We start from the raw sequence: 21,624 nt of genomic DNA on the forward strand, positions 1-21,624 counted from the left end.
CTGATTCAGCATGTTCCGCGTGACCTTTAATTATTATTTCTATACTGATGATTTTCAATTTGTACCTTTCATTTAGACTGTTCCCCAGAACTCCTGGCCTGTGTATTCTTTTGCCATCCTAGCTCTCCTCTTGGAAATCTAGGAACAAACATGAGAATTTATAGTAGAATTCTTGATTTTCCCTGCCAAATCTCACCAACCTGATTCTTACTGCCTCAATTTCCTTTCCTAACAAGAATGGTACTAACATTCTTCCAGTTGCTTGTGCCAAAAAACTAGTATTATCCTTGATTTCGTTTTGCTCACACCTAGTCCATTAGCATATATAGTCAGATTATTGTTTGAATTGCATCCAGATTCTTTCCCTTTCTTATCAACTCTGTTGATGGTTAGGCCATCCTAGCATAAACCAACATCATCTCTCATCAATACTATTTTTCCTTCTTTTTTTTTGTACCAGGGATTGAACTCAGGATCTTGAGCTTGTGAGGCAGGCCATGGCACCACTGAGCTAAATCCCTTTCCCATGTCATAAGTACTATTGCAAGAGCTCTTCATTGATCTTCTCATGTCAGATTCTTCTCTATGCAGCTGCCAGAGTGAACTTTTAAAATGTAAGGTTGTGTCCTGCACCTCAACACTTTCCAATGGCTTCCTATTTAATTCAGAATAAAATCTAAAGTCTTTCCCATGGCCTACAAGACTACCTGTTCTGGCTGCTCTTCAACCCTTCTATCCTCATTTCTTACCCTGACGTGGCACCTGCACTATATTTCATCCTCACTTTGTGATCTCTTTTTGAGTTCTCAGCACACCCCCAAAATGCTACTCCCACCCCAGGCCTTCGCATTCCTTGTTTCCTCACAGGTATACCCAGCTTCCCCTAGCTTTCACTTTTGTTTGGTCCCTGCTACAGTAAACTCTGTTTGGGTGCCCCCTTCCTATATATGTAAAAGGAAATTCTCACCAGCCGTGCTTGTAACAGAGACCACTCATATCCTCTCATTCTCTAACAACCTTAGTCTATCTTTTGGTGTATTATTTGTTTCATAACCACCCCTCCAGAGTTTAAGTCTCAGAAAGGCCATCTGCTGTCTGCTGATGTGTCCCTAGCACCTACAACAGCACCTGGTATACAGTGAATATTCAATTTATTGTAAGAATAAATAAATAAACAAGTGAATTTCCATGTCAGAGACATGACCTGGTAGATTTCTTTCCAGGTTCTTGAAAAGTGTTCTATGAAGCTCTCTGTTACCCAGGGAGCAAATAACAGCAGAAATTAGTGTACTGGCTGCCTATTTTTTTTTTCAATCCAGGGATTTCCCATCCTGGATATGGTATTATCTTCTCATTCAAAATATAATTCTAAAACCTCATGGCTTCTACCCAGGCCGACAGGGTTTATGACATGACACAAGCAAACGCCTTCCTTATTCATTTCCCAAATATACATCCACAGCCCCACTCAGCCTTAGCAAACAAATTCCTCACAGAACACATTACACCAACAAAGTATATGAAAGTTTACATTAACAAAAAGTTTAGAAAGTTTTATTTGTGTCACAAAAGGATCCTTGGCTTTGGAAAAGGAATTACCACAGAAATCCTTTCAGTTACCAGTTTACCAAATCAATTTAAAATAGAACTTGGCTTCAAGGATATCTCCAAGAAGGAAATTAAGGCTAACTTCATCAGTCATCCCAGGCCATTGGCTATTATTTTAATTCTGATACTCAGTGACTCAGTGAGTTATGCCAGGGCTCTGTCTAGTTTTTTGGTTTTTGGTTTTTTTGGTACCAGGGATTGAACTCAGGACCTTGTGCTTGCAAGTCAGGCACAGTGCCACTGATTTAAATCCCCTACTCTGACTAGTTTTTTGTTTTCATTTTTGGCTAGGTATAGCTAGTTATAATAATAGTTTAGTTGTAACTTTTGAGTTTCTTTGAATTTCACAAATCATCATATTCTTTCCAAGGAAAAGCATAAAAATCTATAGCACCTTGAGCCATTTTGTTTTGGGACAAATGGACTTTCTATACCTCAAAGTCACCCAGGAGCCAACTTCCATTTCTAGGCATTGTGAAATAACTAGTAACAGTTATTCTTCCTGTTGTAATCAACTCTTAAACAAGAAATAATATGTGAAATAATTATTTTCAGACTTTAGACAGGAATGCGATTCTTGAGAGAAGGGAAACAAACCCCTCAACTGCCCTACATTTTGCCTGGAGGAACTTTACCCACCAAGGTACTGAGAGGGGGTTCTCAGAGGATGGCCCTCTTCTGAGCCAAGATGGCAGAACTCAAGAGTCAGGGCTACTGAGATGGTTGGAACTTGTGGGCAAGAAACTGGAGAAAACTTTGCAGAGAAATAACTAAGTATCAGTTTAGAGGTCCCTATAAGTCTTGAGGTGAATATTAAGCTATGATTTTGTGGGACAGGACACCATGAGTCTCAGGAAAGAGCTAATAGGGAATGAATAGCCAATAGGGTGCTGTGATCTAAACACTTGGTGAAATTCACACAGGCCCAGGAGATATTTATTTAAATTGTCATCATTCAGATGGATAGATCTTCACTAGACACTCCAGCAGTCAGTAGAGAGCCCAGGAAGGCCACATGTTAGGAGAGGGCTAATCTAAACTTAAAGTCAAGCTACACTAGCAAGGCTTAAAAATATCTCTTAAAAGATCAAGCTGATTCACAAGTTAACTGTCTGGTAGAATGAAATTCAATATTCTGTTTAAAAAGACAAAAACCCAAATTCAATACTGTAGTATTGATGATGTCCATCATCCAATCAAATATTAGTAAACATTTTTTTTATTTTTCAGTGTTTTAATCATGTAATGTCATTTTAAATAGAAAAATAATTTAAGACAACCCATTAGAGCAAAACAAAGGATTACTCTATTATGATAAACTGTGAATAAGATCAGGACTATTTCCAATCACACTGAAGTTTGGCCCCAGACTGCAACAGGTATAAGCCCCAACATGTTTCCTTTGAGTGGAAGCTGCAGCAGCCTGGCACTAGTACGGTGAGCGCACAGTGGGCCTTGCAGCAAAGAATCCGAGGCCCAGGTGGCAGGATGTGAGTCTTTGAGAGCACCTCCTCCCAGCGGGCACACTCCCTGAAGCAATCAGCTCCTGCTCCACTCCCGGAACGTGTCAGGGGCGGATGGAGAGCAATTCTCTCCACCAAGATCGTTAAGTGCCAATCCCTTAAAACAGCAAGCTAACAAGACTTTATTTTTATCAAATATCTATATAATTTCAATGTGAAAAACATTTACATACACATTTGTTTATTAAGATCTGTGAGATGGATCACAAAGTAACAGGCGAATAATGTGAGCCAGTGCTCCACACAGAATTAACCACATGTACTCGATTCCCAGAGTTCATTCTGTGAGAAGGAACAAATGCAAGCTTTCTCTTAAAGGGTTACTCAAACATGGTTGAGACCCCATCAAGCGAGTCTTCATCAGCTAACAGGAACCAAGTTCACGTGGCTATGGCCCAGTTACCCACATTCAGTGGCCACTGTCCAGATTCCCAGTGCCTGGCTGTATTTAATGAGAAATGAACACCTCAAAATTCTTACCCCAAAATATGGCTCTCCCTTACAAGTATGCTTTAAACTTCATTTCTCTTTAATTAAGACATGGGAGGGGGCAGGTGTCAGGCTTAACACAAAGTAACACTTATTTTGGCAAAATAGCAACCAAAATATAAAATGCCTAAAGCTTACAGAAATAAAAGGCATTAAAGAAAAAAAACCCCACTCAACACAGGATACAATATGTCTAAATATTTTGAAATTATAATTTAAATCTTAAGGATAAAAGCTGAAAAACTATGCTCAGCTTTGGCTAGATTAAGTGCATCTGTTTCCCCCAAACAAAAATCGTAAGATTTAATCACACCTAAAGTCTGAATTTTTTCAGTACAACCACTACATACACACAGAACACTTGTTTGCAAATTTATAATTCCCCTGGCTCATCCCAACGTGCAATCCACACTGAAGACTACAACTGGGGCAAGTGTACATGAACTGAAAAATCACAATTCCAAGTTTCAAAACTTGCTCTTAGAAATTATTTATAGGACACTCGGTCATTTTTATTTCTTAGTTAAGATGTTGAACTGTCATCTGATTATCGGTCTACCCCAGAATTATTATATGCTGATTTGAGGGACTAGAGGTCAAACATTGAAAGTGCTGTCTTTCTAAAAGGCTGAATAAAGTAATTCCAAGTTAGTCTGTGTTTACGTCTCAGTGCTTAGTAGAACCTACCAGGTTCCAAGGACCCAATAGGATAAATGATGGTGCAACACTTTAAACAGGAGCCAATTACTTAGTGTCATTCAGAGCCCAAAATCTGAAGAATTACCAAAATCAAATCTTTATTTTTTTAACTGTATAAATATGATCCAAATATGGCCACCACTAGTTTTTCCAAAAGAAACATGCTGTAAGTAAGCAAACTACATCTGCTCACTGATGTGTACGGACTCCCTAGATGTCTCACTGGGCTTAATTACAGACGGTGGAACCACTGAGCTAAATCCCTGGCCCCAGCAAAAGATTTTAAGTACAAAGTGTAGCATGATGTTAAGCCATTTTAGCTTCTGCACATACATGTTGCACTTCTGGCTGATAATGAATAATTTGCAGCATTACACTGTTAGATAGGTCACATCCTTCTTTTTAAATGGTGTTGATGTCACTGTCGTCATCCTTGTTGTCAGACTTCACAGTTTCAACTTTCGGTGCACTGGCAGTCTTCAAATAAACCACCTCAATGCTCTCATCTTCATCATCTTCTTCACCAGCAGAAGATTCTTCCTCCACCTCCATCAACCATTTTATAAATGGCTCCGCTTTGACATGAATCTCTTTGGCAAGTTCTTTTGAAACGTACTTCTTAGAGGCCTTTTCCTACCACCTGATGATGACTTCCTCTTCCAAAAGGTCTGCATCGTCCATCTCCTTCAAGATATGCAGGATCTTGGAGAGGAGCTGAGCTTGATGCATCGCCACCACACACTCCAGGCCATGAAGAAGGTACTGCTGAGCTTTTTTGTTGTTGTGACAGAATTGGAGGAAATGGAGCCTGTATTTCTTAATTTGTTCTCTAATCTTCTCATTAAGAAGAACTTCTATCAGAGCAAGAGGGCCCATGGCTTTTACATCTAGTCTTTCTGCTTCAGCAACAATTTCTTTGTCAGATGAGTCAATAATGCGCTCTTCTATCTTTTTCTTAACAAAATCAAAGAGGATATTCACACACTCTTCTGCAGTTCTTTCCAAATCATCACTGTCAGGACTTTTGCAGGGTCACTGATTTCATCCATTCTGCGCCTCTGAGCTGCCTCAGTTTTATCCTCCCCCCAGCCTTTATCTTCCTCCTCTTCCACAGCATGTGGGGGAGGACTGATTTCATTTGGGGTGGTGGGGGCAGTGTCTCACTGCTGGAAACAGAGCCATTTTCCTTGTCTCAGCCCTTTCAATTTTTCTTTTCCTTTTCCTTCTTTCCTGTACCACTGTCACTATTCTCAGGTAGGTTTTTGAGAATGAATGTGCACAGTTTATGATATGTGTCAAGCATGCCTCGATAGCCACAGGCTTTACAAGAATTACCTACTGTTTGTTTCTTTGGATTCACACGCAGATCTGTTTCAGGATTCTCACACCCAGGACAGAGAAGAAAAAATTTTTTTTTTGTATTAAATTCTTTTATTGGTACATTGTAGGTATACAACACAATTACATTTCTCATTGGGAATTGTACCTTTCCATGATGCATCTTGGTTCTTATTTTTTCCCCATTCCTACCCCTCCCTTCACCCCCTCCACCCTTCCCTATTTACAAAGACTTTATTTCCATTTTTTCCATTTCTCATCATTTTTCCTTTCCCTTCTTTCCTTTCCCCTGCCCCTCCCACTACCCCTACCCCTTTGGACCTTTTCTTCCTATTTTACATTATCGATTATTCATTCTAATCATTGGTACATTTTAGGTATACAATATAATGACATTCATCATTGGAAATTTGTACCTTTACATAGTCTCTCTTGGTTCTTATTTTTCACCCTTGCCCAGCCCTCCCTTCAACCCCTCCAGTCCTCCCTATTTACAAAGATTTTGTTCCTAGTTTTCCATTTTCTCATATTAATCCCATTCCCTTCTATCCTTTCCCCTAGCCCTCCCACTTCCTTCCCCTTTGTTCCTTTTCTTCCTATTTCACATTACCTATTATACATTTAGTCCTTATTTACACTTTCAGGTTCTCACACCAGAGAAACTATTTGGTATTTATACATGTGTGTCCTATTTATTTCACTTAACAGTATTGCCTCAATGTGCATCCACTTAGCTATAAATGTCTCTAATTTCTCATTTTTGATGGCTGAGTAGTACTCCATTTTATTAAAAAAGCACATTTTCTTTATCCAGTCTCCAGTTGGTGGGCATTTGGGCTGTTTCCAAGTTTTATCTATCACAAACTCTGCTGCTATGAACACGGGTGCACATATATCACTGTGGTATGATTCTTTTAATTCTTTGGGGAAGATCCCCAGCTGTGGAATAGCAGGGTCAAAAGGGACTTTCAGTCCTAGTTGTTTGAGGTATCTCCATACTGATTTCCACAGTGCTTGCACCAGTCTACACTCCCACCAGCAGTGGAGTAGGGTTCCTCTTTCCCCACAGCCCCACCAGCATTTCTTATTGGTTGATTTCATGATAGCAGCCATTCTTTCTGGAGTGAAGTGGAATCTCAGTGTTGTTTTCATTTGCATCTCTTGAATGACCAGTGATGTTGAACATTTTTTCATGTATTTATTTTCTGTTTCTGCTTCTTTGTCTGAGAAATGTCTGTTCATTTCAGATGCCCATTTTTGGATTGGGTCTTTAAATTTGGGAGGTCTGATCTTTTGAAGTTCTTTATAGATTTGAGATAGTAGACCTTTGTCTGAGGAAGAGCAGGTGAAGATTTTTTCCCACATTGTGGGTTGTCTCTTCACATTGCTGGTGGTTTCTCTTGCTGTGCAGAAGCTTTTCAATAAGAAGAGATCCTATTTGTTGATTGTTTGTGCTAGTTCACGGGCAACTGAGGTTTTTTTCATAAAATCTTTTCCTACACTGATGTCTTCAAGGGTTCTACCTAACCTCTGTTAAAACTGGTTCAGAGTTTCTATTTTAATATTTAGATCTTTAATCCATTTTGATTTTAGTTTAGTGCATGGTGAGAGATATAGGTCTAGTTTTAATCTTTGGCAAGTTGAAGCCCAATTTGTCCAGCACCATTTATTAAAGAGGCTATCTTTCCTCTAGTGAGGGTGTTTGGCTCCTTTATCAAAGATGAGATGGCTGACTGTGTCTGGCGTTGTTTCTGCATCTTCTAATCTGTTCCACTGGTCCTCAAGTCTGTTTCTTTGCCAGTACCATGCTGTTCTTATCACAGTAGCTTTGTAGTATAGTTGCAGGTTGGGGATTGTGATACCCCCTTGCCATGTCTCTGTTACCTAGAATTGCTTTTGCTGATCTGGGTCTCTTCTTGTTCCAAATGAATTTTTGGATTGTTTTCTCGAGGTCTATGAAGTATGCTGTTGGGATTTCAACTGGAATTGCATTAAATCTATATAGCAGTTTTGGAAGTATGGCCATTTTCACTATATTAATCCTTCCTACCCAGGAGCAGGGGATGTCTGTCCATTTTCTGATATCATCTCCAATCTCTCTTTTCAGAGTGCCATAGTTTTCAGAGAAGAGGTCTTTGATTTCTTTCATTAGGATGATTCCTAGGTATTTCAGTTTTTTGGATGCTATTGTGAAAGGAATTATTTGCCCTATTTCTCTCTCAGTGAGTCTGTCATTGGTGTAGAGGAAAGCTATTGATTTTTGTGTGTTGACCTTGTAACCAGCTACTTGACTGAATTTGGTTATTACGTCTAGAAGACTTTTGGTGGAGTTCTTGGGGTCTTCTATGTAGAGGATCATGTCATCTGCAAATAATGACAATTTGACTTCTTCATTACCTATCTTTATTCCTTTTATTTCTTTCTCTTGTCTAATTGCCATGGCTAATGTTTCCAGAACTCTATTGAACAAGAGTGGTGATAGTGGACATCCTTGACTTGTTCCTGATTTTAGTGTGAAGGATTTCAGTTTTTGACCATTTAGTATGATATTGGCTGTTGGTTTTTCATAGATGGCTTCTATCAGGTTGAGGTAGAGACCATCTATTCCAATTTTGTGTAGGGTTTTTATCATAAATGCATGTTGGATTTTGTCAAATGCTTTTTCTGCATCTATGGAGATAATCATATGGTTTTTGTCCTTGGCTCTATTGATACAGTGTATTACATTAATTGATTTTCGTATATTGAACCATCCGTGCATCCCTGGGATGAATTCCACTTGATCAGGGTGTATGATCTTCTTGATGACCTTTTGCATTCTGTTTACCAGTATCTTATTAAGGATTTTTGCATCTATGTTCCTTAGTGAGATTGGCCTATAGTTGTCTTTTTCAGTTGGGTCTTTCTCTGCTTTGGGGATCAAGGTGATGCTTGCTTCCAGGAATGAATTTGGGAGTATTGCTTCCCTTTCAATTTCATTGAAGAGTTTCAACAGTAGTGGCAGCAATTCCACTCTAAATGTCTTGTAGAATTCAGCAGTGAAGCCATCAGGACCCAGGCTTTTCTTAGTTGCTAAGTTTTTAATTACATTTTCAATTTCATTGGTAGATATTGGGTTGTTCAGAGTTTTTAGGTCTTCTTCGTTCAACTTTGGTAATTCATATGTATCTAGGAATCTGTCCATTTCTTCTGTGTTGTCCATCTTATTGGCGTATAGGTTCTGGAAGTAGGTATTGATGACCCTCTGGATTTCTGCTGGGTCTGTTGTCATTTCACCCTTTTCATTCCTAATTGCATGGATTTGGGCCTTTTCTTTCCTTTTTCTGATAAGGTTGGCTAAAGGTTTGTCAATTTTGTTGATTCTTTCAAAGAACCAACTCTTGGCTTCATTGATTTTTTGTATCGTTCTCTTAGTCTCCATTGCATTGATTTCTCCTCTGATCTTTATAATTTCTTCCCTTGTATGAGCTTTGGAGTTCTCCTGCTCTTCTTTTTCTAGAAGCTTGAGGTTCAGCATCAGGTTGTTTAATTGGGCTCGTTCTGTTTTCCTAATATGCCTATTCACTGCTATGAATTTCCCTCATAAGACTGCTTTGTGTCCCATAGATTCCAATATGTTTTATTGTCATTGTCATTTAATTGAAGGAACTGTCTGATTTCTTCTTTACTTTCCTCTGTGACCCATTGGTTATTCAGAAGTGTGTTGTTCAATTTCCACGTGTTTATGAAATTTTTTGAGTTTCTTTTGCTATGGATCTCCAATTTCATCACACTATGGTCTGATAATATACAGGGGATAACTTCAATTCCTTTGCACTTACTTAAACATGTTCTATGTGTGAGTATGTGGTCTATTTTAGAGAATGACCCATGTGCAGCTGAGAAGAATGTGTATTCTGATTTTGTGGGGTGGAAGACTCTGTAAACATTTGTGAAGTTCATTTGTTCAGGAGTTCAATTGAGTTCTAGTATTTCATTACTTCTTTCTGGTCTAGTTGATCTATCTATTTGTGACAGTGGGGTGTTGAGGTCCCCCACTGCAATTGTATTAGTGCGTATATGACTTTTCATGTCCGCTAGTATTTGTTTTATATAGCTGGGCGCACTAGTGTTTGGTGCATAGATATTTATGATTGTCATCTCTTCCTCTTGGATTGTTCCCTTTACAAGGATGTAGTGTCCTTCTTCATCTCTCTTAATCAGTGTTGGTTTGAAATCTACTTGATCTGCAAAGAGGATAGGTACTCCTGCTTTTTTTCAGGTTCCTGTCACATGGAGTATTGTTTTCCACCCTTTAACTTTCAGTCTATGAGTTTCCTTTTGAATTAAGTGTGTTTCTTGTATGCAGCATATTGTTGGATTTTGCTTCTTGACCCATTCTGCCAGTCTATTTCTTGTGATTGGTGAGTTGAGACCATTAACATTGATGGTTATAACTGAAACGTATTGACTTGTCATTGCCATGACTTTTTCTTTTTGTTGGGTTCTCCCCCTTTACATTTAATTTCTTGTCATGCCTGATGGGTTCATTCTGCTTTGCTTCCTGGAGTTGTGATTCTCAATGTCTGTTCCTAGGATATTGTGTAAAATTCTTTGGAGTGCTGGTTTGGTATTCACAAAGTTCCTAAGGTGCTCTTTGTCATGAAAGTATCTTATTTCTCCATCCATTTTGAAAAATAGTTTTGCAGGGCACATCAATCTGGGTTGGAGGCTGTTTTCTTTTAGGGCTTGGAATATGTCACTCCAAGCTCTTCTTGCCTTGATGGTTTGTGTTGAGAAGTCTGCTGTGATTCTGATGGGCTTTCCTTTGTATGTGATTTGTTTCTTTTCTCTGACTGCTTGGAAAACTTTGTTCTTCTGTTGTGTTTCTGGAATCTTAACAATTACAAGCCTATGTGTAGGTTTTTTTTTTTTTGATCAAGGCTATTTGGAGTCCTATATGCCTCACTTATCTGTATGTCAAGTTCTTTTCCCCTGCTTGGGAAGTTTTCTGCCATTATTTCTGGGAAGAGATTTTTTTATGTCATCTCCACTCTCTCCTGTTTCTTCATTGAGCCCAATCAGTCTTATGTTATTCTTCTTTGCATCATCTAGCAGCTGCTGGATTGATTTCTCATGTTCCCTTATAATTTTGAAGCAATTTTTCTTTCCCTGGTCATTAATTGCAATCTTATCTTCTATATCTGAAATTCTGTCCTCACATTGGCTCATTCTGCTGTGTAGACTTTCAGTGGAGTTTTTCATGTCCTGGAAATCTATTTGCATCTGTTTTATGGATTCCATTTGTTTCTTATGTTGGGATTCCATCATGTTCCTGAGCTCCTCTCTAGATTTATTAATCATGTCTTGCACTAGGGGCACAATTTCTCCTGTTATCTGAGAAATTATTTCTGATTTCATTTTTTCCAGATCCCCTTTTGTTGCCAGTTCAGAGGGTCCAGGTGGTTTAGTATCAGAGTGTTCCATCTCCTTTCCCTTTGTGGTTGCTGTAGGTGATCTGGAAGTCTGGTTTTGAGACTTATTTACATGTTTTCTCATTTCAACTGGGGGGGCAGTGGGCTGTTGACACCTGCACGGATTACCTCCTCTGAGCTGGGTGAGGTGGGACAGGGGCCAGGAGCAGTGGTAGGGATGGTGACCCCAAAGCCCTTTCCTGTGGGCTGGGAGCAGCCAGAGGGATGGTGGCCTGGAAGTCCCTTCCTCTGGGCCAGGAGCAGCAGGACAGAAGGTGGCCCAAAAGCCCTTTCCTCTGGGCTGGGAGCAGCGGGAGGGATGGTGACCAGGAAGTCCCTTCCTGTGGACCAGGAGCAGTGGGACGACGGCTCAGAAGCCCCTACCTCTGGGCCGGGAACAGCGGGACTCAGTACCTTGGTCTGGTGGTCTGGTGTCCTCTGCGTCTTTGTAGTGTGGAATCAGGTGGCTGCCTGTCTGCAGCGGGGTGATTTGGGGTCTTCCTCATGACTCAGGACCTCGGTAGGGCGTGCACACACCTGCCTGTCTGCAGAGGGGTGATTAGGCATGTTCTGTGGAGAACAAACTTTTTAATGAATCCATTCAACAATTCTTGAAGCTTATTCAACTCATGAAGTCCACTGACAATGTAACGGTCATTCTTTACATCAGACTGGGCCTGTGCTCCCAGCTCACAACCAAAGTATTTGGTGGGATACGCTGGAAGCCGATTAAGCGCCTTTGCAAGGTCAATCACTTGACTCTAACTGTCTTGATTCCATTTCCCTCGCCCTCAACCGTGGCAATCAGACGGGGTATCCTGTAGAGACAGAACTGGTCTGAAATGCTGAGATTGACGTTGACATACACTTTGGCTTATTAGTGACTTTATCAATAAGATGAAGAAATCTTTCTTGTTTTGGTTTGGGTTTTTTTGGTACCGGGGATCGAACTCTGGTCCTTGAGCTTGAGCAGCAGGCGGCGAAACCACTGAGCTAAATCCTCAGCCCAGATAAAGAGATCTTTGATTGCAACTTTTTGGTATCTTCTGTCTGGAGAAGGGATGACATAAACGACTGCAAGAGTTCTTGGTCTCTGACCTAAAAAACTTTTCGCCACTGAGGCTGTAAGCTTCTTGCTTGTATGCTGTTTCCCCCATTCAGGTACCAATGGCTGCGCAACAGCTTGTTTTTGTCAAATAAAGACATAAACCCATCGCGGCTCGCCCTGGACTGGGAGGAAGAGGCGCTGGGAACCGGGTCCGGGGCGGTGAGGCGGGCAGTGAGCCGAGGGGCGGCCGAGCAGCAGGAGGGGCTGACTCAGCAACGTCCGTGTCCACACTGGCATCGCCCGCCAAACCTGGCGACCTCTGGAATGTTCTAGCTCTGACTTTATTAGTAAATATTTAAAGAAGTGAGAAAATGTGACCCATAGGAGCAATATCAGTTAATTAAAAACTGATGCTCCCAATATTTTGCTTGTGACAAGGTACAATATTTGCTTTTAGGAATGAGAACTCTGACTCAGTAAGAAAGTAAGTGATGTTCTGGCTATTTTGTTTAAAAGCCAGAAGTCAGTATGATAGTTTTTAGAAAGATTCATATTCCAGATCCAAAAGATAAGCACTTAGAGAGGTAAGTTTCACCTCATGGAAAATAATTCCTAAATTCAATGAATAAGTTATTATATCATAGAATTATCATACTGTGAAAGGCCATCGAGATCACCTATTTCCTTACTCGAGAGATAAGAAAACGAAAGACCAGTAACTTGCTATGGTCTGTAGTAGCTGGGTAATCACCAGGCTAGGTTAGCTCCCCAAGCTTATGAATTTTTCATGTTGCTTCTGGAGCCATCTAGAGCTCATATTCTAGTGGGAAAGGTATACAATCAAGAAAAAAAAATACATATATAAGAATTTCAGATTGTGAGAAATACTCAGAAAAAAATAGGCAAGAAAATGGGATAGTGAGTGGGAGGTAAGAATGGTGTCCAATTTAGTTGATGTGGTAAAAGAAGGCTTCACTGAGGAGGTGACATAGGCCCTGAGGCATGAATAATGACAGCAAAATAACCATATAAAAATCTAAGGGAATGCATTCCATGATGGAGGTTAGCAGGTACAAAGGCCCTGAGGTGGGAATAAGCTTGGCACAACCACTATAATAGGAAGTTGGGATATAGTGAGGAAGAGTCCAAGATTGCAGATTTAAATCCTGGACTTACTGCTAATTTTCTGTATTGCTTAAGTCTGGATAATCACCAAAGTCCTGTCAAACTCTAACATTATGGTTCTCTTGATTTACCGAGCATATTCGATGTGTCAGGAACAAGTCGGTGCCGTGCAGACAGTAAAATGTATGGTGAAATGTGAAGAGTGTGGGCTTTGAACTTGTTGGACTCATTGGATCCACATGTACAAACCATGTGTTCTAGGAAAACTTCTTTAGGGGTCTATTAGGGTCTCAGAATTTTTACTGATAAAAGTTGATATAATGCTGACAAGCTTAGAGTGACCAGAAAGATTGACTGAGGTGGAAAATAAAACCTAGCCAAATGTTTGACACAAGTACACAAAAAGTATTATTTTCAATCTGAATTCTAGGGAATATGACAGGAAATGATAACTGTAAGGAGAAGAGGAAAGCTTTTATTAATCACATGATCTGTATGACATGTCTACTATGGGCCAGGCACTGCTCCAAGCACTGGGGATAGACCCTGTTTCTTTGGAGCACACCTACCAGATAGGGAGAGAATTGACAGCTAAAACAAGTGAAAATACTAGCAATTGTTACACAAAGAATTAACTTGAATGATGTGACAAAGTAAAGCTGGATCATACAGCAGACTGGTTGATCAGGAAAAGCCTTACTTATGAACTGAGATCTTACTAATAAGGAGTTGATAATCTGGGGAAGAGCATTCCAGATAGAGGGACTGCAAAGGGGCCTTAGGACACAGAGAGCTCACAGGATGTCCTAGCTGGAGCCAGAGCAGGGAATGGAGAGTTTAATCAGCAGAGGTCAGAAATGAGGAAGGGTCAGAAATGAGGAAGGGTCAGGTCACTAAGGGCTTCAAGTGCCAAAATAATCACAGTAAAGGGATATTCATTCTAAAACGCAAAGTATTCCTAGAAACTGAGACAGTAAAGGGTGACAACCATAGAAAATGGGCAAAGGCAGAACACAGAGACTAAATTATCTCTATACACATAAACAGATGCACAACTTCATTCCTCATTAGAAAAATACAAATTAAAATTACAATGAGATACCATTTTTTATCCATTAAATTGGCAAAAATACCAAAATTGGATAATATACTCAGTTGGTATAGCTGTGGGAAAACAGGCAAAGTCGATAGCAGCATAAAATGTAGTGACTTTAATGGGCTATGATTGGATATTATCTACTAGAAATAAAAATTCACTTAACACTTTGGCTGCCAGTCCCACTTCTGAGAATTTATCTTTGAGGTAAGCCTTCACACAAACCAAAGAACCTTCACATGAGGCCAAGCATTGCAAAACTATTTTTAATGGGAAGAGATCGAAACAAGCCAAGCTAAGGGACAAGTGAAATGAACTATGGCTCATCCCCAAAATAGAATGCTACATAGCAGTAGACAAGGAATGAGAAATTGATCTATATTCTGATGTAGAAGTAAAATACATTAGATGAGAACAGCAAAATGCAGAACATATATAGTATGCTACCATTGTGTAATAAAAGGGAATAAAGGGGAGATCCTTATTTGCATTGACCTTCAGAGATGTGACAAACTAATGAAAGTGATTATGTATGTGTTGAGACAAAATGGGTAGATGCAGGAATGGAGCAAAATATATCCCAAAAAAGTATGCTTTTTATATAATTTAAATTTTCAAATCATGCAATTGTATTTTCAAAATTTTTAAAATGCTAAAGGAAGAAATAAGAAGAAAACTTCCTGCTAAAAGTTGAAGTTGAGAACAAATAAAGGCCTTGATAAAGAATTAGGGACTTTTCTAAACTAACGTAAAGTTTTAAACAGTGGATTAGATGCGCATGGTGGTACACACCTGTAATCCAAGCACTCAGGAGGCTGAGGCAGGAGGGTCAAGGCCACCCCAGGCTACATAGTGAGTTAAAGATCAGCCTGAACTACATAGTGAGATACCTACTTAATGAATGTATGAATGAATGAGGAATTGACAAGATCTCACATACTTTACAGATAGCATGTAGCAGCCAAGTGGGGGACATATTACAGTGAGATGAGGATACATGAATCTACCAGATGTCTTGGTTTATGTTAAAGATAAGGTTGACTTAGTCTAGAATGGTGGTAGTACAGATGCTGATGGATTGGCTGAAGGGTGTCAAAAATAACAGCTTTGGCCCTTCAGCCAGGGGTGGATAATAGAGCTACCAAAGCCTAGAAATTGGAAAAATAATCTACAGTTGGGTGGTTTGTAGGTTTTAATACAAAAGATTTCACATAAGTAGAGCTGTGAAGGATGTTGGGGTCAGAGGAGGTGTTGAGATGGTGTTGCAGATGGAAAGGAAGGAAAGGAACAAGTGGGGACAAGGGGGCAGAGGGAGGGCTCGGCCCTGTAGGTGATTGAGACTCTCTCCTAACCATTGCTATGGGCTTTTCTTCATTGTGGCTCAGCTCAGGCACATGGCATGAAGGAACCTGAAACAAATCCTCCATTTCTCATTACTTGCTTCTGTTAACTGCTTCCTACACTTCTGTGACTTCCTGTTTCTGTAAAGTAATTGAGGAGTTCTCACATGTATTGATGTCCTGAGAAATACATTCAAAGGAAAAAGTCAACCAATCAAAGTGGGAACACTTTGGCTAGGTTAAAGATTTGTTGCCTTTTCCTTTGCTGGTACAATAATTGAATTGCCTCCTCTGGGACCACTTATTGCAAAGAAACAGCAAAGAATGGGCTATCCCAAGAGTGCAGGTTGGATGGATACTCCTATTTTTGAGGGTGATTTGTGGGTTAAAAAGCCTTTTATTTTCATCTGTTTCCACTTAGGAAAAAGATTTGATAACTAGACACCTCAATGGGAAGTCTCTTCTGCAGATATAATACTTATCTCAAAAAAGAGAGTTCCAGAAGTTTGTGTGTCTGATAAAGATTCTGGAAGCTCTGGTTTCCACTTTTGGGGTAGTTATCTGTGTTGAGTTTAAATAACAATATCTTCCTGTATTTCCCCATTCACCAAACAGAATCTGTGTCTTTGTACCCTTTCAAAACTCTACATTATTTAAGCTTATGTGTCTGGTTTATTTCATTTAACATTATGGTCTCAAGGTGCATCCATTTTCCCACAAATGGCTCGTTTATCCTTATTTATGGTAGAATAATACTCCATTGTGCATAAATTCCACATTTCCTTTATCTACTCATCTGCTGATGGACATATAATCTGCTTTCAAGCTATTATGCACTGATTATGCACTGTGTGGCTATAAACATGGATATACATGTATCACTATAATATGCATGGTTTCTTTTACAGAAGAAGACTAAAGTATAAATAAAGAGCAAAATAAAAGATAATAGGAAATAGGGCAATGGTTCTTTCTCAAAGGGAATGGGGATAGAGGGAAGAGGGAGGCAGAGGAGAGAAGGGGGACAAAAAAAGGAATTAAGATGTATTATATACATGTACCAACTTCCACCAAGAAAGGTAAACAGTGTGTACCGCAAACATGTACTAAAAAAAGGAAAGGGATCAAGAGATGGAGGGAGGGAGGGAGAGGGAGAGAGGAGAAAGGGAATGGAAAAAGAAATCAAGATGTATTATGTACATGTACTAACTGCACACAAGGAATGTTGACATTATATACTACAAACATGTACTAATAAAACTTTAAAACTTAACATTATTTCACATTCTGGTTAAGCACATTGCGTTCTTTGCAGGAACAATGCCATAGGCTGTTTGTGAACCTGTCTGAGCAACAGATCAGCAAAAGCTGCTCCCACCCAAACCACTTTCAAAGACTTTAGGCTTTAGGTCTTTGATTGGTCGAGTGAAAGGAAAGGAGTTGAAGTTTTAAAGCTGAGAAATTCTTTTTTCCTTCACCTATTACTCTCTTTTCTTCTTTTAAAAAAAAGCTCTTTATCAGTATATGTTTGTAATATTTACATTCATCTTGGGGAACTGGTACATATGCATATCACATCTTAATCATTTTTTACTTCCCCTTCCCCTCCCTGCCTTCCTGTCCCCCCATCCTCTCTTTTCTCCTACAGGAGTGCTGTGATCTATAAAAGAATTATCAGTTTTGAGTTTTCTGAGCTGAAAGATAATATTGGGAATATGTTAATGAAAAAGGACAATTTTTAAAAGGAAGAAGAAAATGGCTGAGATGTGTATATGTGCGTACTTGTGCATGTTCCAGAATGATTCAGTCTTGGTGTCTAAGGACCTGCCCCAAGCTGTCATACAACCAAATAAAGAGAGGCAGACAGATCTAGGATTTTAGAGTGCAATCTACTTGGAGATTTATTGACAGAAGTGTGGTTCTGAGCAGCAGTAAGACCAGTGGATCCCTACAATTTGGATCAGAAAGAGAAGCATATTTATGGGTTCAGAAAGAAGTGACTTCATCCTGGCTGGAATGTTCATGGTTTATCTTAAGATAATATCAAAGTGTCAGTCATGTCCCTGGTGCCAGGTTCAGTTATAAAGCCCCACTTAGGATGCTACAGATTTTATCTGTTCATGGTTTTCTGGAAGATGATGCAGGAAAAACCAACTAGGGTTACTTAGGGGCAAAATCATGGTGGTTATTACTCAAGATGGCTATATATATGTCAAGCTATATCTGTATATTCCACATTGGCAGATAGAACTTGGAGAATGGATATTCACTGTGGGGAGTTAAATAAGGTGATATCTCCTATCTATGCTGTGGTGCCCAACATTGCCCAGGTGCTGAAAAAAAAAATCACACTTTCTCTTGACTCTGTATGCTGTTCTAGAATTAGCTAATGCCTTTTTCTAGCATTTCTTAAAATTAGACCTGCAAGACCAGTCCCCCTTCACTTGGGAGGAAAGGAAATGGGCATTCTCTTCTGATATTACCTTGATCAATTATATTGGTGACATCGTGCTAATTGGCAAAGATTATACTCTGTCATAGGACATAGTAGAATGGCTATGCACTCATCTACATACGAGAGGGTAGGCTATCCCAATAAGATCCAAGGCCCTGGACTGTCTGTAAAGTTCCTAGCAGTTTCTGGTTAGGTAAAACCCATGTGATTCCAAGCACAGTATAAGGTAGAGTACAAACCTTCCTCAACTCTCCATGTATAGGGCTTTGCAGGGCTCCTTGTTGGCTTTCACGCTATATCAGGCTCAATGTCTAGGCCCATTCTGTTGGATGATGGGACTTGATGCTCCCCAGAAGGAAGTGTTTTAAAAAATCAAACATTTTGATAGTCTAGGTGCAAGCTTGGTACCCTCCACCAAGTGTCCCAATGCAGCTATATATCGCCTATATAGCCCATAGCATGAATTGGGCTTTCTGGCAAGAAACAACAAGAAAAAAGGGTACCTAGTCTAGGGCTTTGGTCACTGCTCTGGAATGGAACGGAAACTATACACACTCATTTAGAACAGCATTTTTCAGCATATGCTACAAGTAGAGCCACAGCTACAGGTAGAGCCACTGACCAAGACTATATTAGTCACAATGTGAACTGGCATACTTACAAAGGGTGGGTGGATGGCCTCTTTCATTGCCTTCAATCTGCTACAGCAGATATTTATTACCCTAAATAAGTGGCGTGTATATTTATGCAGTGTTTTCTCCAACAGCTTATTGACTCCATAGCTGTGGATAGTACTGTATTAGGCCTGGTTACCTATGAAACTGCCTTAGCATCCAAGGTGGCCATCCCATAGCCTATGATCTCCAAAGTTCAGGAAGGGGTGGCCCCCTACCTGGAAATGCTTGGGATACCGAGGGGTCATAGAGTGGAGACACGAGTGTCTGGACTGCTGCTTCAGGACAACCTGGCACTTATGCTATTGGGTTTGAGACAGGAGACTCTCAGAGCAGCCAGTGGGTAGAGCTACAGGCAGTCAGGCTGGTAGTAACTCCTGGGTTGTGGCCACTGGTTATTTCTACTGACAATTAGGCAAAGACCCATCTTGTGGATGGCACAATGGCAAGAGGAGCGCTAGTGTACACTGGAAGGTCTCTCTGGTGAGTCATGATGTGGCAACAAATGTGGGAAAGCCAGGGACATAACTGACTATTATGTACCTACTTACGTTAAGACGTTTGCTTCTGGAAATATGAAAGCAAATGCTTTAATTAAGGTGCGGGCCATGGTCTCACCTCAGGCAGCAGATCTGGCTCTGTGGGTATATACAAAGAGTAGCTTAAAAGTGGTAAAGCCAAATGGGCAGGATTGTCCCAAAAGAAAGTGACATGGTGCCAACCATGACCCAATGTCAGATGTAGTCATACATCTAGCCCTGTTACTTGACCCAGGTACAGAAACAAACACACTGGACTGTCCACCAGCAAGGGACTGGCATATTGAACCTTTGCTGAACAGTAAAAGACATAAATATGCTTTAACCTGTGTAGACACAGATACTGGCATTATTCAAGCATTCCCTAGCAAGAGAACTAAACAAACTACCACTACCAAAGTCCTTGAGAAGTTAAGTGTAAGTATGGATACCCACACTGGATTGACTGTGACTAGGGTATCAGTTTTACAGGACATGCTCTCCAAGATTGGGTCCAAGCACCTGACATATCATGACACTCTTACCTGCCATATAACCCTTAGGCAGTAGTGTCGGTAGAAAGAATAACACACACTAGTAATCCTGAGGCAAGAGGATCACAAGTTCAAGCCTAGCTTGGGCAATATAGCGACTTAATGAGACCTTATCTCAAAATTAAAAAGGGATAGGGATGTGTCTCAGTGTAAAGGCCCTGGGTTCAATCTCCAATACCAAAACAACAAAACAACTAAGCAACAGTAAGGGACCTATAAGGCAAATCCACTTTGGATGGCTGGGAAATGTTAACTTAAAAACCTATACAGCTGGGGCTCTGGGCCCTGCTCCAAAAACTAGCCAAGGTATGTATACAGATACTATGCTGCCTGAGTTGATGCACAAACAGAATCCTGCTGTTTTGCTTATTGAAAGTGTTACATCCAGGATAGGAAACAATTCAGTGGGGGTTTAAGTGGCTTGCTCTGCCTGGACAGGTCACCTGTTTCTTGCCTGTGTGAGGAGTCTTCAGCCCTGCTAATTTGATCCTCACTGAGACTGCTGTAGTCTGATGATACAACTGGCCTCCTTCTCTAATGGCATCCTCCCCGCTTCAGAGTTAGGACATTAGGTTTCACTCATGGACCCTGTCCTCCTGGCCCACATGTGTGGTGTGTCCCAGCACACCAGCCCCTGCTGCTGCCACCATGTTATATAACAGAGATGATACCATTAGGATTATCTTGTTGGGTGGTGCAGGTTTACCTCTTTTTTTTTTTGTATATCCTTTTATTGGTACATTTTATGTGTACAATATAATGACATTCATCGTTGGAGATATGCATCTTTACATACTCTCTTGGTTCTTATTTTTTCTCCTTTCCCCTGCCCTCCTTCAACCCCTCCATCCATCCCTATTTACAAAGGCTTTGTTTCCTTTTTTTCACTTTCTCATATTAATTCCATTCCCTTCTTTCCTTTCCTCTATCCCTCCCACTTCCCCTTTGCCACTTTTCTTCCTATTTCACATTATTTATTATACCTTTTAGTCCTTATTTACACTGTCAGTCTCTCACACTAGAGAAACTATTTGGTATTTATACATGTGTGTCCTGTTTATTTCACTTAAGAGTATCGCCTCAATGTGCATCCATTTAGCTATAAATGTCTCTAATTTCTAATTTTTGATGCCTGAGTAGTACTCCATTTTATTAAAAAACCACATTTTCTTTATCCAGTTTCCAGTTGATGGGCATTTGGGCTGTTTCCAAGTTTTAGCTATTACAAACTGTGCCGCTATGAACATGGGTGCACATATATCACTGTGGTATGATTCTTTTAATTCTTTGGGAAAGATACCCAGCAGTGGAATAACGGGGTCAAATGGGAATTGCAGTCCTAGTTGTTTGAGGTATCTCCATACTGATTTCCACAGTGCTTGCACCAGTCTACACTCCCACCAGCAGTGGAGCAGTGTTCCTCTTTCCCCACAGCCCCGCCTGCATTTGTTGTTGGTTGATATCATGATAGCAGCCATTCTTTCTGGAGGTGGAATCTCAGTGTTGTTTTCATTTGGATCTCTTGAATGACTAGTGATTTTGAACATTTTTTCATATGTTTATTTGCCTTGTCTACTTCTTTGTGTGAGAAATGTCTGTTCATTTCAGTTGTCCATTTTTGGATTGGGTCTTTAAATTTGGGAGGTCTGATTTTTTTTAAGTTAGATTCGAGATAGTAGACCTTTGTCTGAGGGATCACTGGGG

The 21,624-nt window shown here is 40.1% G+C and overlaps 1 long non-coding RNA gene and 1 pseudogene across 1 annotated transcript in view; one reads left to right on the forward strand and one right to left on the reverse strand.

Moving 5' to 3' along the window:
* LOC110348400 (uncharacterized) overlaps positions 1–21,624 on the forward strand; it is a 73,852-nt gene that overhangs the window by 40,363 nt on the left and 11,865 nt on the right. The window lies entirely within an intron of this gene.
* LOC101699066 (eukaryotic translation initiation factor 5 pseudogene) lies at positions 4,722–12,455 on the reverse strand (annotated as a pseudogene).

Source organism: Heterocephalus glaber, unplaced genomic scaffold (assembly GCF_053883595.1).
Source record: "Heterocephalus glaber isolate CG9 unplaced genomic scaffold, H.glaber_assembly_v1.0 deba00001442, whole genome shotgun sequence".
NCBI lineage: Eukaryota > Metazoa > Chordata > Mammalia > Rodentia > Bathyergidae > Heterocephalus > Heterocephalus glaber.